We start from the raw sequence: 13257 nt of genomic DNA on the forward strand, positions 1-13257 counted from the left end.
GTATTTCACCTCCCTATAGCGCTGCTATTACAGGTTTTGAAAAACCCAGTTTGTGCGGGCGATATGGTGGTATTGAGCTCCATACCGCACCCAAATTCAAGCGCTGCTTTGACATGCTTGTGCACGATTTCCCCATAGATATCAATGGGGAGAGTCGGCTAAAAAAAAGCCTAACACATGCAATCGCGGAAACAAAAGTTCCATAACGCAGCCCCATTGATGTCTATGGGGAAAGAAAAAGTTATGTTTAAGCCTAACATAAAAACCACGTCTAAACACCCCTAATCTGCCGCCCCCACATCGTCGCCACCTACATAATGTTATTAACCCCTAATCTGCCGCCATTAACATCGCTGCCACCTAAATAAAACTATTAACCCCTAATCTGCCGCTCCCAATATCGCCACCACCTACATACAGTTATTAACCCCTAATCTGCTGGCCCAAACATCGCCGCCACCTACCTACACTTATTAGCCCCTTATCTGCCGTCCCCAATATCGGCGCCACTATACTAAAGTTATTAACCCCTAAACCTCTGGCCTCCCACATCACTAACACTACATAAATATATTAACCCCTAAACCTAACCCTAACGTAACCCTAACCCTAAGCTTAAGTCTACCCCTAACGTTACCCTGAACCTAACCCTAATACCCCATAACTTAAATATAATTAAAATAAATCTAAATAAAACTTACAATTATTACCTTAATAACCTATTTCAAACTAAATACATACTTACCTGTAAAATAAAACCTAAGCTAGATACAATATAACTAATAGTTACATTGTAGCTAGCTTAGGTTTTATTTTTATTTCACAGTTAAATGGACACTGAACTAAATTTTTTTATTTTGTGATTCAGATAGAGCATGCAATTTTAATCAACTTTCTAATTTACTCCTACTATCAATTTTTCTTCGTTCTCTTGCCATCTTTATTTGAAAAAGAAGGCATCTAAGCATTTTTGGTCCAGTACTCTGGACAGCACTTTTTTATTGGTGGATGAATGTATCCACCAATCAGCAAGGACAACCCAGGTTGTTCAGCAAAAATGGGCCGGCATCTAAACTTACATTCTTGCATTTAAAATAAAGATACCAAGAGAATGAAGAGAATTTGATAATAGGATAATTTGCTTAAGTTGCTTAAAATGTCATGCTCTATCTGAATCACGAAATAAAAAATTTGGGTTCAGTGTCCCTTTAAGTTTTTATTTATTTTAACTAGGTAGACTAGTTAGTAAATAGTTATTAACTATTTACTAACTACCTAGTTAAAATAAATACAAAGTTACCTATAAAATAAAAGCTAACCTGCCTCACACTAAAAACTAACATTGCAATAAAATAAAAAATTAAATTAACCAAATACAATTATCTAAATTACAAAAAAATAAACACTAAATTACACAAAATAAAAAACGAAATTATCAAAAATAAAAACTAATTACTCCTAATCTAATAGCCCTATCAAAATAAAAAGCCCCCCTAAAATAAATAAACCCTAGCCTACACTAAACTGCCAATGGCCCTTTAAAGGGCCTTTTGCGGGGCATTGCCCCAAAGAAATCAGCTCTTTTACCTGTAATAAAAACCTATTCTAATGCAAGCTCAATCCTATTGGCTGATAGGATCAGCCAATAGGATGAAAGCTCAATCCTATTGGCTGATTGCAACAGCCAATAGGATTTTTTCACCTTTAATTCCTATTGGCTGATAAAATTATATCAGCCAATCGGAATGTAAGGGACGCCATCTTGGATGACGTCACTTAAAGGGAAACTTCATTCTATAGCGGCGATCGTAAGAAGAGGATGCTCCACGCCGGATGTCTTGAAGATGGACCCCCTCTGCACCGGATGGATGAAGATAGAAGATGCCGTCTGGATGAAGACTTCTGCCCGCTTGGATGAAGACTTCTGCCGGCTTCGATGAGGACTTGTGCCCGCTTGGATGAAGACTTCTGCCACCTGGATGAGGATGGATGTCCGATCTTTGAAAACTGTAAGTGGATCGTCGGGGGTTAGTGTTTGGTTTTTTTAAGGGTTTATTGGGTGGGTTTTATATTTAGAGTAGGGTTTTGGGCAATGTAAAAGAGCTAAATGTCCTTTTAAGGGCAATGCCCATCCAAATGCCCTTTTCAGGGCAATGGTTAGCTTAGGTTTATTTAGATAGGTTTTTATTTGGGGGGTTTGGTTGTGTAAGTGGTGGGGTTTACTGTTGGGGGGTGTTTGTATTTTTTTTTACAGGTAAAAGAGCTGATTTTTGGGGGGCAATGCCCCGCAAAAGGCCCTTTAAGGGCCATTGGCAGTTTAGTGTAGGCTAGGGGTTTTTTTTATTTGAGGGGGGGCTTTTTTATTTTGATAGGGCTATTAGATTAGGAGTAATTAGTTTTTATTTTTGATAATTTAGTTTTTATTTTGTGTAATTTAGTGTTTATTTTTTTTTGTAATTTAGATAATTGTATTTAATTTAATTTTTTATTTTATTGTAATATTAGTTTTTATTGTAAGGCAGGTTAGGTTTTATTTTACAGGTAACGTATTTATTTTAACTAGGTAGTTAGTAAATAGTTAATAACTATTTACTAACTAGTCTACCTAGTTAAAATAAATACAAACTTAACTGTGAAATAAAAATAAAACCTAAGCTAGCTACAATATAACTATTAGTTATATTGTATCTAGCTTAGGTTTTATTTTACAGGTATGTATTTAGTTTTAAATAGGTTATTTAGGTAATAATTGTAAGCTTTATTTACATTTATTTTAATTATATTTAAGTTAGGGGGTGTTAGGGTTACGTTAGGGTTACGGTTAGGCTTAGGGTTACGTTAGGGTTAGGTTTAGGGGATAATATATTTATGTAGTGATGCGGGAGGGCGGCGGTTTAGGAGTTAATAGGTTTATTATAGTGGTGGTGTAGGCGGACGGCAGATTAGGGGTTAATAATATTTAAATAGTGTTTGTGATGCAGGAGGGTGGCGATTTAGGGGTTAATAGGTTTATTTTAGTGGCGATGTCAGGGAGCAGCAGAATAGAGGTTAATAAAATGTTATTAGTGGCGGCGATGTCCGGAGGGGCAGATTAGGGGTTAATTAATTTATTGTAGTGTTTGCGATGCGGGAGGGCCTCGGTTTAGGGGTTAATAGGTAGTTTATGGGTGTTAGTGTACTTTTTAACACTTTAGTTATGAGTTTTATGCTACAGATTTGTAACGTAAAACTCATAAACTACTGACTTTAGATGGTGGTTCGGATCTTGTGGTTATAGAGTGTACCGCTCACTTTTTGGCCTCCCAGGCAAACTCGTAATACCGGCGCTATGGAAGTCCCATTGAAAAATGACTTTTTTAAAAGTGCTGTACTGACGTTGCGTGACGGCCAAAAAGGTGTGCGGTACACCTATAGCTACAAGACTTGTAATAAGCATAACGTTGCTTTTTCACTCATAACGCCAAACTCGTAATCTAGCTGAGAGACATTAAAATGAGGAGGTAAGGGCAAAAGAAGGAGAATGGTGGACAAATAAATACAAATAAAAGGAAAGTCAAGAATAAAAGTATAAAGAAAGACAATTTAAAGAAAGGAGGAGAAAAACAGAAAAGAAAGAAGAAAAAAAGAAATTATATGGATAATGAAGTAAATAAATGAAAGAAAAGAGCAAATGATTAGCCAGGATAACATAATGGAAAAGAAAGAATGTTACATATAAGGAAAAATTAGAAACAGATGAGTGATAGAGACAATGTAGAAGGCAGATAGACATATGAGAGTGAAGACAGCAAAAAGCAAGTAAACAGGGTAGTGGTGAAAACAAAATTTATGCTTACCTAATAAATTCATATATTTAATGGTGGTGAGAGTCCAAAATCCATTACTCCTGTGAATTACTCTTCTCTACCACTAGGAGGAGGCAAAGATTACCAAACATCAAGAGCCCTATAAAACCCCTCCCACCTCACACATACCTCAGTATAGCCAGGCATAGCGAGGAAGAAAAAGGAATAAGAGACATAAAAGGAGCAGGGAAAAAAGATGTTGGGAAAAAAAGAAATTAACCCTAAAAAACAGAGTGGGGTCTTGTGGACTCTCACCACCATGAAAAAAATAAATTTATCTGGTAAGCATAAATTATGTTTTATACGATACAGGTGGTGAGAGTCCACAAACCATTACTCCTGGGAACTACTACCCAAGCTGTGGAGTACACAAGTAATAACATAAAGGGAGGGATTTAAAAAAATATCTTTTCACTGAGAAATAAAATACACAACCCCAATAATATATATAAAAAAAAAATCAAACAGAGGCAACTGCCTGAAGAACATTCCTACCAAAGGCTGCCTCAGAAGAAGCAAAAACAGAATTTAGTAAAAGTATACAAAGAAGACCAAGTAGCTACCTTGCAAATCTGGTCCACTGAAGCCTCATTCATCAAGGCCCAGAAAGTGGCAACTGACCTAGTAGAATGAGCAGTAATTTGCTGCAATGGAGGGTGACCTACCTCCAAATAAGCCTTGTGAATCAAAAGTTTCAACCAAGAGGCCAATGAAATAGCAGAAACTTTCTGACATTTTCTAGAATTAACAGTTCCAAATAAATAAGGAATTGGTGCACTCCCCATCTAGGTGGATTCCCTTATGAAGACACTGTATCCTTCAAGCTCCTTCTTTTGCGAGCTTCAGCTAATACAGATATTCCTTCGATAATGTAGGGAGGATCAGCTGTCAGTGGTGAAGATAGGCAAACATCCATCATAGAGTAAATAAGATGCCGAAGAGGGAGTTAAAATTAAAAAGAAACTCGACTTCCAGTAGGCGGAGCTTAGAGATAGCAGCAGAGAGGGAGAGCTCCGGGAACACCGCTTAACAAAAAATTGATTTTCGGTATCTCCGAAGCTCCCGCAAGATACCCTTGAGAAGCTGTGACCTAAAGAGGGGAATAGGAGCAGATCTTCGTGGGTCCGAGATTGCGAAGGGAGATTAATACAGCCCTTGCCACGGAAGCGTGCGAAAAAGCCAGAAGTGCTGAAAATGCGGCGCCATCTTGGAACACAGTCCAGCACTCAGCAACTGTGACCCAGAAATACTGCAAACCACCAGAAGCTGCTGTAAGACAAGCCCGATAGCCCTGGAAAGGGGTAAGAGCTGTGTACTGTTACTACACATTAATAGAAGGAACTATTAGCAGTGGCCAAGGGCCTAATGGCATATACTCAAGATATCCTACACCCAGCACAGTACTAAACGGTGATCTTGAGCCTGGAGAATAGAGGGTCTTCCTGTAAGATATTGGGAGCTAAATCAGGTAGCTAGACACATCAGAGCACAGGATATATAAACACAGCTCTTGGAACACATCAGTATTAGCGGCATAACGCAAACACTACACGCTACCTCACAAGATGTACAGTAACAGGAAAAATTAGATGCCTACTTCTAAAGAAGGTTGAGATTATGGCCTCCTATTAACCCGACTACCGCAACCCCTCGTACCCTATGGCCTAGAGTACAATCCATATTTGATACCCTCTCAATCACAGGAAATAAAGAAATAAAGACACTTGCACATTTGAAACCTCTAAGGATCTGACTACCATTGTATGCAGAAATATTATTCAAACTATACAAAAAAAGCTAGGACCATGCAAATAAACAGAAGCACTCAGAGAAAAAGTTGAAGCACCAGGCAGAAGTGCATACTGCAGAAATAGAAGTACCTCTTACTACAGGACAACCTCTCCTAGACAAACACCCGACAGTAACCCAGCTCTCTGCCCTATTCTTGCCCAAGATTGAGCAGCTACAAACGGGGGTTGTCTCTCTCTCGACAGACTATAAAAGTTTCTCAGCTAGAATGCAACAGGCAGAACAATGCATTGATGACAATGAAGACAGGCAAAGGGAAACATTGGCTTAAGTCACAGTACTACAACAACCAAACAAACTGCTCATTGACAAGATCGACGACCTAGAAAATAGGTCGAGGAGGAATAACCTGTGAATTGTAGGCCTTTCCTGAGTCTGTGCCCAGCACAGAGCTAATAGATTTTGCTGAAAAGATCCTGCCAACCCTCCTAAAACTCAACCCAGAAAACATCCCAGGTGTAGTGGAGAGAGCCCATAGAGTGGATCCGTCCCAAGATCCTGAGAACAAGAGAGGACCACATCATACTATGATCAAGTACTTGAACTTCAAAGACAAGATCATGCTTCTAAGTGCATATTGACAAAATTCACCATTACTGTATGAGTGTCAGGGTTTTTTCCCTGTTTTGTTTGCCATGTGCTGCTGGCAGCCATTTTACTCACCTCTCTTGCTGACTCTGGTGCATACTGTGTGTTGCTGCTCATTTCCTGCACTTCCTTTAACGGCCAGACTGGTGTACATCATCCATGTGAGACAGGATGCAGTCTCAGAATTGTGATGCCATCACTTATTATTTAAAGGGCCTCTGTTCAGTATGCTTTGCCCTTGCGTTGTCTCAGACCTGTTTGTGAGAGCTCCTGTGTTTACCTGGCTGTCTGACATCCCTCCTGGTTCCTGATCCCTGGCTTGTTCCTGACTCTGTTGTTCTTCTTGTTCCTGATTCCGGCTCGACTGACTACTCGCTTTGGCTCCTGACTCGGCTCATCTGACTACCAGCTCTGGTTTTGATTCCTGACTTGTTATTTGACTTGTGGACTTTTTATTATTTTTTGCTATTAATAAAGGTGTGATTATTTTTGCACTTCTCGTCTCAGTCTGATTCCTGGCATCCTGACAATGAGGGCCATAAGATCCTCATGTTCCAGGACCATTCAGCAGAAAATTTGAAAATACGCAAAGAATTTTCTCCTTACTGCAAAAATCTGATGGCAGCGGGCCGCTCCGTTGCCCTACTTTACCCTGCAAGATTAAGGCTACAAACACCACAAGGTCCAAAGTTGTTTTGAAGATCCTAGACAGCTGCTAAAATTCCTGATTTAAGAAGAACCGACTGAGCAGAGAGATCCTTGAGTGATTTCCTTCACTTTAATACAACCACACTGAGAGACACTTATGGAGACCTAATTTGAGTAATTCTGGGGTTCCAGAATGTATCTGTTAAAGGTTTCAAGTATATTCAGATTAGGGTTGGGGAGATGGGAGGAATAGGTAAAGTACCTATTAGGTGGGATAATTATTGTTAAGACTGCACTAAGTTCTAGATTTACCTAGCTGGAAAAATATGTTGGAAATGTAAGTTTTATTTTATCTTTGTATTTCTTATAACCCTCTCTAACTGTGATATTCTCCTTTTTATTACTTCAAGAACTGACCGGACTTCTTCTCTCCCTGGGGCGCCACAGACATACTGCACCAAAAAACCAATGCCACCCACGGCACTTCTCTACAAAGCAGCCAAGGTGAGCAGGTATTTAAGAGAACAGCCAAACATGCTCACATACCACAGCAAAACACACTATGGCACACACTGATTTAAACATCATCAGTTGGAACGTGGGAGGAATAACATCTCCTCAAAAGCGTAGAGCCATTTTAAAGTATCTACAGACAAAAAAAACAGACATAGCAATACTAGAAGAGATGCATCTCAATAAAATAGAACACAGCAAACTAAAACAATAAAGTGACACCCTGGGAAGTTCAGGAAGTTATTAAGACCATGCCACTAGATAAGGCGCCAGGCCCAGATGGGTTACCAGGAGAATTTGATAAAATTATGAGTCCAGACGTTGGTCCCTCATTAGCTGCACTGTATAATGGTATCCTAGATGGTGGGGTGGACCTTTTTAAATCGATTCTCAGAAGCAAATATTAGTATTATTCACAAATCAGGTAGAGACCCCCTCATGCCTCAATCGTACCTCCCCATATCTTTGTTAAATCTAGACTACAAAATTTTCACCAAACTACTAGAGAACAGGTTGTCCCAAATACTACCATCTATTATACACACGGATCAGACTGGATTCGTAAAAGGGAAATCCTCAATTTTTAACATTCTTAAAGTTCAGACAGTTTTGCAACATTTCTGGATAAAGAACTTAGGGGGAGGCTGCTTGCCTACTAATAGACACAGAGAAAGCTTTTTATAAAGTGCTTTGGGATCACCTGTTCACAACCTTGCAGAGTGGGTATTTCTGGCCCATTCATACAAACATTTACCACCTTATACAGTTCACCTCAAGAATCCCTTTTAATTAATGGTTATCGCTCTAAATCTTTCCCACTTTACAGGGGCACAAGGCAGGGGCTAGAGCCATTGGCATGGAAAATTAGAAACCTTATGGAGGGTCTGAGGCTGGGTGGGTCCACCCTACACCTCACACTATTTGCAGATGATATGATTCTCTTCTTACAGAACCCCCAGGAAAACATACCTAAAATAAGCTGATAGAGCAATTTAGTGCCGTATCTGGATATCAAATAAACACAGATAAAACAGAACTAGTTTGGCTCACACAACACTTAAGTGAAAATATAGCAGGCTATGAATTAAAAATTGTATCAGATAGTTTTAAATACTTGGGTACATCGTTACTTACGGAGCCCCAGAGATGGTATGGTCTTAATTATAAGCCCCTAATTAAAAAAATACAGATGATGATAAAAGGATGGTAACATCTACCGCTCTCCCTCTCTGGAAGTGTGGGCCTTATCAAAATGATAGACTTCCCTAAGCTGCTATACCCTTTTCAAATGCTCCCTTTGATCCTTAGAAAAGTAGATCTAAAAACACTTAACCAAGCAATACTTAACTTTGTCTGGGCCAACAAGAAACATAGAATAAGCCACTTGAAACTAACGATACCCAGGGAAAAGGGAGGTCTCTCATTGCCTAATATCGAACTTTATAACTGGGCAGCTCAGTGTAAGATTGTAACTGATTGGTTGACAAACAGTCAAAGATTTACAAACCCTAGATTAGAAGAGGAATTAATTAAGCCATGGTCAATAGAATTCATACATAACATGATAGCAACACAAACCCATAAATGGCTCCATAATATTAGTATTTTGTAACAACTGGTAAAAGCATGGAGGCTAATGTGTAAGAAACTAGGGATTAACCATAGAGTTTTGACATTTTCACCATGGCAGGGAAACTCGGAGTTCCCAGCAGGTATCAGAACAAATGACTTCTAAACATGGAAAAAACAGGGATTGCACACTCTAGACCAGACTTTGACTGAAGACGGAAAACACATGCAATCATTCAAAAACTTGTGCGACCGAACTCCCACAAACACATCATATTGCCTACTTACAGGCAAGACACTACTTCCACAATATTCTCCAAACACATGACAACTCTAGAGAATCCATAGCTCTCAAAATACTTATGTGAGTCAAGGGAGGGGTAACGTCCATTTCTCCTGTTTACTCACTACTTTTAGCCTCTGACGCAGAGAAAGGTTTGACGGAGATGACAACTAACTGGTCTAAAGTTATTAGAAGATGATGTTCAGAGCGATATCATTATAAAAAATATACAAAAAGTAAAAAAGGCCACTCTGGCCTCTGATATTAGGGAATCCCACTTTAAGTTCCTCCACGACATGTATGTTTCACCCAAAATATTTTACCATTGGGCAGTGAACACAGAAACCAATTGTCCTAGATGCAAAGTCAATAAAGCAGATACATTACACATGCTATGGTATTGCCTACACATCGTGAAGTTCTGGGGAATGGTGAGCCACTGGTTATCCACTTACATCCTAAAACAAAAACCACATTGACATTAAAAAAAACGTCTTATTCTTAAACTACATACCCACGCCACCACAACAGAAATTGTGCACCTACAACATCATACTTCTAGCAAGGAAGCTAATATTCCAAAACTGGTTAAGAAAGATCCTCCTACTGTCAAGACCTTAAAAACAACATTTTATCTCAGATTTTCATAGAACAATCAGATGACAAATGAGACATACAAAACAGAGTTAAACTGTTCATATGTAAATGGGGACCATACATAACCACATTACCCATCCACACAGAACGGTTAATAATTACCCCATTTAGCAACACAGAATACATACTGAATGAACAACTCATGGGGAACTGGACCTTTTAGCTATGATGTGACTGGTGACTGCCCTTGGGGAGAGAGAAGATCATGCAGACATTGGAGAACAAAGAATAACCTGAAATCTTGGTTAGTGAGTTTCACTTAACATTAACACAGGTAACACAGTAGAGAAGGAGAATGTTATTTAATTTAACTTTGCCTTGTTAGCATAGTTAAATAGTTTGTTAAGGATATATAATGGAAAATTCTCACAGCATGTCAAATTATTGCACAATAGACTCTGCAAGGAAGATACAATACGTACGAACTTGAACTTTATGTACAAAATGATGGGTTAAGCCTACATATCTTATTGTTTGATCTCTCCTCATTATTACTATTGAAATGTAATTGAAAGCTGTTTTATCCAGTGATAACAAAAATAAAGATGTTTAAAAAAAAATTAAAAAGAAACTTTAGTGTGGCATTAACGAAAAATTAATTCTCCAACAAAGACACCACAATCTACAGCGAACCTATGACGCATTTCGTGCAACAAAGTGCTGTTTATCAAAGGTTCTCTGTAGAATTTGTTGGAGAATTGACTTTTAATTAATGCCACAATAAAGTTTCTTTTTAATTTTAACTCCCACTTTGGCATCGTATTTACCCTGTGATGGATGTTTGTCTACCTTCACCGCTGACAACTGATCCTCCCTACTTTTCTAGAACCAGAAAAGTGAATGAACAAACTAAAAGTTTGTCTAAATTCCTTAGTAGCATCAACGTAATATTTTAATGCCCTAACAATGTCCAAATGATGTAAAGATCTCACTGAAGCATTCTTGGGATTAGGACACAGAAGAAGGGACAACAATCTCTCTTCTAAAATTGTCTGAAGAAACAACCTTAGGCAAAAAGTCAAAAGTAGTCTGAAAAACTGCCTTATTCTGATCAGATCAGAAAATCAGATAAGGATTTCTCACATGGAAGAGCAGATAATTCAGAAACTCTTCAAGCAGAAGAGATAGCCAAGAGAAATAATAATAATAATTTCCAAGAAAGCAGTTTAATATCCACCTTCTGAGACTCCCTGCCCTCCTGTATTTTTCTGACTTCCTGCTCCAACCCTTCCCCCTCCCTGCTCTATATACTTGCATTCTCTGCTATTCTGCTCAGTCCCTTCTGAGACTCCCTGCCCTCCTTTATTCTTCTGACTTCCTGCTTCAACCCTTCCCCCTCCCAGCTCTATATACTTGCATTCTCTGCTATTCTGCTCAGTCCCTTCTGAGACTCCCTGCCCTCCTGTATTCTTCTGACTTCCTGCTCCAACCCTTCCCCCCTCCCAGCTCTATATACTTGCATTCTCTGCTATTCTGCTCAGTCCCTTCTGAGACTCCCTGCCCTCCTGTATTCTTCTGACTTCCTGCTCCAACCCTTCCCCCCTGCCAGCTCTCTATATACTTGCATTCTCTGCTATTCTGCTCAGTCCCTTCTGAGACTCCCTGCCCTCCTGTATTCTTCTGACTTCCTGCTCCAACCCTTCCCCCCTCCCAGCTCTATATACTTGCATTCTCTGCTATTCTGCTCAGTCCCTTCTGAGACTCCCTGCCCTCCTGTATTCTTCTGACTTCCTGCTCCAACCCTTCCCCCCTCCCAGCTTTATATACTTGCATTCTCTGCTATTCTGCTCAGTCCCTTCTGAGACTCCCTGACCTCCTGTATTCTTCTGACTTCCTGCTCCAACCCTTCCCCCCTCACAGCTTTATATACTTGCATTCTCTTCTATTCTGCTCAGTCCCTACTGAGACTCCCTGCCCTCCTGTATTCTTCTGACTTCCTGCTCCAACCCTTCCCCCCTCCCAGCTCTATATACTTGCAGTCACTGTGCAACTGCGCAGCAGACACGCAGATGGTGCGCCGAAGGTACACCAAAGGTAAGCCCATCAGCACCCGTCCGCACCTGGACCGCACCCAGCGCCACGAACCATGACCTCCGCACCCGCCACCACTATAACACCAGCACCCTTTGCTCTCTCAACATCGGTAAATCATCAGCATGCCACCTCGCATCCCCGACGAACACCAAAGGACCATTCACCTGCCGCAACTGCTCTTTCACCACTCTCCCGACCACAAACCTACCAAACATCCCTCACTCAAATAGCCGGGAGAACCTCAACTGCATCCTTCCTCAGTGGCAGACCCAGAAAGTCAGACTCCCACCCTTCTCCTCCAATCCCACAGCAATCAGCTGTGGCGTACCCCAAGGCTCTTCTCTTAGTCCCACCCTCTTCAACATCTACATGGCCCCCCTCGCCGCCATCGTCCGACAACACAACCTCAACATCGTCTCCTACGCCGACGATACCCAGTTAATCATCTCACTCACCCGAGACCCCGTCACCGCCAAGAAAAATGTCCACGAAGGACTTACAGCAATCGCCACCTGGATGAACAACAACAGTCTCAAACTCAACACTGACAAGACCGAAATCCTCCTCCTCGGACCCAACAAATCTGCATGGGATGACTCCTGGTGGCCCACAGCCCTCGGACACCCTCCAACTCCAACACACCACGCACAAAATCTAGGCGTCATCCTCGACTCATCACTTCCCATGGACCGCCAAGTCAACGCCGTCTCTTCGACTTATTTTCACATACTCCACCTACTGCGAAAAATCTTCAAGTGGATCCCCACTGAAACTAGAAAATCTGTCACCCACGCCCTCGTCAGTAGTCGACTGGACTACGGCAATGCACTCTACGCCGGGTCCACCATCAAGCTCCAGAAACGACTCCAACGCATCCAGAACACTTCGGCCAGACTCATCCTCGACATCCCTCGCCAAAACCACATCACTGAACACCTAAGGAACCTACACTGGCTCCCCGTCAACAAGAGAATCACCTTCAAGCTCCTAACCCATGCACTCAAGGCCCTACACAACATCGGTCCTGAATACATCAACCACCGTGTCAATTTCTACACCCCCTCCAGACAACTCTGCTCTGCCGACAAAGCACACGCAGTCATCCCCCGCATCAAGAAAAAAACAGCTGGAGGAAAATCCTTCTCCTATATGACAGCAAGGTCATGGAACTCCCTCCCGCTGCACCTCAGACAATCCACCTCCTGGCTCTTCGACTGAATCGTCTTCCCTTATCCCCCCTCTCTCCCCCCCATAGCACCTTGAGACCCTCACGGGTGATTAGTTTGCACTTTACAAGTACCCAATAGATAG

This window comes from Bombina bombina, chromosome 1 (assembly GCF_027579735.1).
Source record: "Bombina bombina isolate aBomBom1 chromosome 1, aBomBom1.pri, whole genome shotgun sequence".
NCBI lineage: Eukaryota > Metazoa > Chordata > Amphibia > Anura > Bombinatoridae > Bombina > Bombina bombina.